Here is a 6000-nt window from a genome sequence, read left to right on the forward strand (position 1 = left end):
ATCTTGCTGGCTCTGTGTCAGGGTCAGGATGAAGCGGAGATATATTGTCAGAAGTTTAGGAAGTGGTCTGTACTCACTCAGTGGAATGAATGTGCGCTGGCAGCAATTTTCAGAAAGGGTCTCTCTGAAGCCCTTAAGGATGTCATGGTGGGATTTCCCATGCCTGCTGGTCTGAATGAGTCTATATCTTTGGCCATTCAGATCGATCGACGCTTGCTTGAGCATAAAGTTGTGCACCATTTGGCGGTATTATCTGAGCATAGACCTGAGCCTATGCAATGTGATAGGACTTTGACCAGAGCAGAACGGCAAGAACACAGACGTCGGAATGGGCTGTGTTTTTACTGTGGTGATTCCACTCATGCTATCTCCGATTGTCCTAAGCGCACTAAGCGTTTCGCTAGGTCTGCCACCATTGGTACGGTACAGTCGAAATTTCTTTTGTCCGTTACTCTGATTTGCTCTTTGTCATCCTATTCTGTTATGGCATTTGTGGATTCAGGCGCTGCCCTGAATTTGATGGACTTGGAGTTTGCTAGGCGCTGTGGTTTTTTCTTGGAGCCCTTGCAGTATCCTATTACATTGAGAGGAATTGATGCTACGCCTTTAGCCAAGAATAAGCCCCAGTACTGGACCCAATTGACCATGTGCATGGCTCCTGCACATCAGGAGGATATTCGCTTTTTGGTGTTGCATAATCTGCATGATGTGGTCGTTTTGGGGTTGCCATGGCTACAGGTCCATAATCCAGTATTGGATTGGAAATCTATGTCTGTGTCCAGCTGGGGTTGTCAGGGGGTACATGGTGATGTTCCATTTTTGTCTATTTCGTCATCCACCCCTTCTGAAGTCCTGGAGTTTTTGTCGGATTACCGGGATGTATTTGATGAGCCCAAATCCAGTGCCCTACCTCCTCATAGGGATTGCGATTGTGCTATCAATTTGATTCCTGGTAGTAAGTTTCCTAAGGGCCGACTGTTCAATTTATCTGTGCCAGAATACGCCGCTATGCGGAGTTATATAAAGGAATCCTTGGAGAAGGGTCATATTCGCCCGTCGTCGTCAGCATTGGGAGCAGGGTTCTTTTTTGTGGCCAAGAAGGATGGTTCTTTGAGACCTTGTATTGATTACCACCTTCTTAATAAGATCACAGTCAAATTTCAGTACCCTTTGCCGCTGCTGTCTGATATATTTGCTCGGATTAAGGGGGCTAGTTGGTTCACCAAGATAGATCTTCGTGGTGCGTATAATCTTGTGCGTATTAAACAGGGCGATGAATGGAAAACAGCATTTAATACGCCCGAGGGCCATTTTCAGTACCTGGTTATGCCATTCGGGCTTTCCAATGCTCCATCAGTATTTCAGTCCTTTATGCATGACATCTTCCGAGAGTACCTGGATAAATTCCTGATTGTATATTTGGATGATATTTTGGTCTTCTCGGATGATTGGGAGTCTCATGTGAAGCAGGTCAGAATGGTGTTCCAGGTCCTTCGTGCTAATTCTTTGTTTGTGAAGGGGTCTAAGTGTCTCTTTGGAGTTCAGAAGGTTTCATTTTTTGGTTTCATTTTTTCCCCTTCTACTATCGAGATGGTCCCTGTTAAAGTCCAGGCCATTTATGATTGGACTCAGCCGACATCTGTGAAGAGTCTGCAAAAGTTCCTGGGCTTTGCTAATTTTTATCGTCGCTTCATCAGTAATTTTTCTAGTGTTGCTAAACCGTTGACTGATTTGACCAAGATGGGTGCTGATGTGGTCAATTGGTCTTCGGCGGCTGTGGAAGCTTTTCAGGAGTTGAAGCGTCGTTTTTCTTCTGCCCCTGTGTTGCGTCAGCCAGATGTTTCGCTCCCGTGTCAGGTCGAGGTTGATGCTTCTGAGATTGGAGCAGGAGCTGTTTTGTCGCAAAGAAGTTCTGATGGCTCGGTGATGAAACCATGTGCCTTCTTTTCTAGAAAGTTTTCGCCTGCTGAGCGCAATTATGATGTTGGCAATCGAGAGTTGTTGGCCATGAAGTGGGCATTCGAGGAGTGGCGTCATTGGCTTGAAGGAGCCAAGCATCGCGTGGTGGTCTTGACGGATCACAAGAATTTGACTTATCTCGAGTCTGCCAAACGGTTGAATCCTAGACAGGCTCGTTGGTCGCTATTTTTCTCCCGTTTTGATTTTGTGGTTTCGTACCTTCCGGGCTCTAAGAATGTGAAGGCTGATGCCCTGTCAAGGAGTTTTGTGCCCGACTCTCCGGGTGTTCCTGAGCCGGCGGGTATTCTCAAAGAGGGGGTAATTTTGTCTGCCATCTCCCCTGATTTGCGGCGGGTGCTGCAAAAATTTCAGGCTGATAGACATGACCGTTGCCCAGCGGAGAAACTGTTTGTCCCTGATAAATGGACTAGTAGAGTCATCTCTGAGGTTCATTGTTCGGTGTTGGCTGGTCATCCTGGAATCTTTGGTACCAGAGATTTGGTGGCTAGATCCTTTTGGTGGCCGTCTTTGTCGCGGGATGTGCGTTCTTTTGTGCAGTCCTGTGGGACTTGTGCTCGGGCTAAGCCCTGCTGTTCTCGTGCCAGTGGGTTGCTTTTGCCCTTGCCGGTCCCGAAGAGGCCCTGGACGCATATTTCTATGGATTTTATTTCGGATCTCCCTGTCTCTCAAAAGATGTCGGTCATTTGGGTGGTTTGTGATCGCTTCTCTAAGATGGTCCATTTGGTACCCTTGTCTAAATTGCCTTCTTCCTCTGATTTGGTGCCGTTGTTTTTCCAGCATGTGGTTCGTTTACATGGCATTCCGGAAAACATCATTTCGGACAGAGGTTCCCAGTTTGTTTCGAGGTTTTGGCGATCCTTTTGTGCTAGGATGGGCATTGATTTGTCTTTTTCCTCGGCTTTCCGTCCTCAGACAAATGGCCAAACCGAACGTACCAATCAGACTTTGGAAACATATCTGAGATGCTTTGTTTCTGCTGATCAGGATGATTGGGTGTCCTTTTTGCCTTTGGCTGAGTTCTCCCTTAATAATCGGGCCAGCTCGGCTACTTTGGTTTCACCGTTTTTCTGCAATTCTGGTTTCCATCCTCGTTTCTCTTCAGGGCAGGTTGAGTCTTCGGACTGTCCTGGTGTGGATACTGTGGTGGATAGGTTGCAGCAGATTTGGACTCATGTGGTGGACAATTTGACATTGTCCCAGGAGAAGGCTCAATGTTTCGCTAACCGCCGGCGCTGTGTGGGTCCCCGACTTCGTGTTGGGGATTTGGTTTGGTTGTCGTCTCATTATGTTCCTATGAAGGTTTCCTCTCCTAAGTTTAAGCCTCGTTTCATTGGTCCGTATAAGATTTCTGAGGTTCTCAATCCTGTGTCATTTCGTTTGACCCTTCCAGCTTCTTTTGCCATCCATAATGTATTCCATAGGTCGTTGTTGCGGAGATACGTGGCGCCTGTGGTTCCATCCGTTGATCCTCCTGCCCCGGTGTTGGTTGAGGGGGAGTTGGAGTATGTGGTGGAGAAGATTTTGGATTCTCGTATTTCGAGACGGAAACTCCAGTACCTGGTCAAGTGGAAGGGTTATGGTCAGGAAGATAATTCCTGGGTCTTTGCCTCTGATGTTCATGCTGCCGATCTGGTTCGTGCCTTTCATTTGGCTCGTCCTGGTCGGCCTGGGGGCTCTGTTGAGGGTTCGGTGACCCCTCCTCAAGGGGGGGGTACTGTTGTGAATTCTGTTGTTAAGCTCCCTCCTGTGGTCATGAATGGTACTTCGGCTGGTTCTGTCCATGGGCTTCCTCTGGTGGTTGTGAGTGGGGCTGTGGCTTCTGAGGTTCCTTCCACAGGTGACGAGGTTAATTCGTTAGCTGGCTGCTCTATTTAACTCCACCTAGATCATTGCTCCATGCCACCTGTCAATGTTCCAGTATTGGTTTAGTTTGCTCCTGGATCGTTCTTGTGACCTGTTTTCCCAGCAGAAGCTAAGTTCCTGCTTGCTTTTCTCTGTTTGCTATTTTTTCTGTCCAGCTTGCTATTTTGATTTTTGTCTTGCTTGCTGGAAGCTCTGGGACGCAGAGGGAGCGCCTCCGCACCATGAGTCGGTGCGGAGGGTCTTTTTGCGCCCTCTGCGTGGTCTTTTTGTAGTTTTTTGTGCTGATTGCAAAGTTACCTTTCCTATCCTCTGTCTGTTCAGTAAGTCGGGCCTCACTTTGCTAAATCTATTTCATCTCTGTGTTTGTAATTTTCATCTTAACTCACAGTCATTATATTTGGGGGGCTGCCTGTTCCTTTGGGGAATTTCTCTGAGGCAAGGTAGGCTTTATTTTTCTATCTTTAGGGCTAGCTAGTTTCTTAGGCTGTGACGAGTTGCATAGGGAGCGTTAGGAGCAATCCACAGCTATTTCTAGTGTGTGTGATAGGTGTTGTGAGTTCTGTGATCAAGCTCCCTCCTGTGGTCACGAGTGGTACTGCGGCTTCTGAGTTTCCTTCCTCAGGTGATGAGGTTAAGTCGTTAGGTGCTGCTCTATTTAACTCCACCTAGTGCTTTGATCCTGGCCTCCAGTCAATGTTCTAGTATTGGTCTTGCTTCCTCCTGGATCGTTCCTGTGGCCTGTCTGCTCAGCATAAGCTAAGTTCTGCTTGTGTTACTTTTTGTTGCTTTATTTTCTGTCCAGCTTGCGTTTTTGGTTTTGCTTGCTTGCTGGAAGCTCTGAGACGCAGAGGGAGCACCTCCGTACCGTTAGTCGGTGCGGAGGGTCTTTTTGCCCCTCTGCGTGGTTGTTTGTAGGTTTTTGTGTTGACCGCAAAGCTATCTTTCCTATCCTCAGTCTATTCAGTAAGTCGGGCCTCACTTTGCTAAATCTATTTCATCTCTGTGTTTGTGTTTTCATCTTACTCACAGTCATTATATGTGGGGGGCTGCCTTTTCCTTTGGGGAATTTCTCTGAGGCAAGGTAGGCTTATTTTTCTATCTTCAGGTCTAGCTAGTTTCTCAGGCTGTGCCGAGTTGCATAGGGAGCGTTAGGCGCAATCCACGGCTACCTCTAGTGTTGTTTGATAGGTTTAGGGATTGCGGTCAGCAGAGTTCCCACGTCTCAGAGCTCGTCCTATGTTTTGTGGTTTTTGTCAGGTCACTTGTTGTGCTTTGAACTTCAAGGTCCATTGTGGTTCTGAATTACCTATTAATAACAGTACTGGAGGCCCAAAGTACTATGCTTCTCAATAGAGGGAAAAAAGAAGTTCTGAGACCATTTTTTTTTCTTTGCACTGTGTTTTGCCTTTTTTTCCCCTAGACATTTGGGTGGTTCAGGACACAGGTGTAGTGATGGACATTAAAGGTCTGTCTTCATGTGTGGATCTTCTCACTGCAAGAGTACAAAATATTCAAGACTTTGTGGCTCAGAATTCTATGTTAGAACAAAGAATTCCTATTCCTGATTTGTTTTCTGAAGATAGAACTAAATTTCTGAGTTTCAAAAATAATTGCAAACTGTTTCTGGCATTGAAACCTCGCTCCTCTGGTGACCCAGTTCAACAAGTTAAGATCATTATTTCTTTATTACGTGGCGACCCTCAAGACTGGGCATTTTCCCTTGCGCCAGGAGATCCTGCATTACGTAATATTGATGCGTTTTTTCTGGCGCTCGGATTACTGTACGATGAACCTAATTCAGTGGATCAGGCAGAGAAAAATTTGCTGGCTCTGTGTCAGGGTCAGGATGAGATAGAGATTTATTGTCAGAAGTTTAGAAAGTGGTCTGTGCTCACTCAATGGAATGAATGTGCTTTGGCAGCAATCTTCAGAAAGGGTCTCTCTGAAGCCCTTAAGGATGTCATGGTGGGATTTCCTATGCCTGCTGGTCTGAATGAGTCTATGTCTTTGGCCATTCAGATCGGTCGACGCTTGCGCGAGCGTAAATCTGTGCACCATTTGGCGGTATTATCTGAGCATGAACCTGAGCCTATGCAGTGTGATAGGACTTGGAACAGAGCTGAAAGGCAGGAACACAGACGTCAGAATGGGCTGTGT

The sequence above is a fragment of the Ranitomeya imitator genome, chromosome 2, assembly GCF_032444005.1.
Source record: "Ranitomeya imitator isolate aRanImi1 chromosome 2, aRanImi1.pri, whole genome shotgun sequence".
Classification (NCBI taxonomy): Eukaryota; Metazoa; Chordata; class Amphibia; order Anura; family Dendrobatidae; genus Ranitomeya; species Ranitomeya imitator.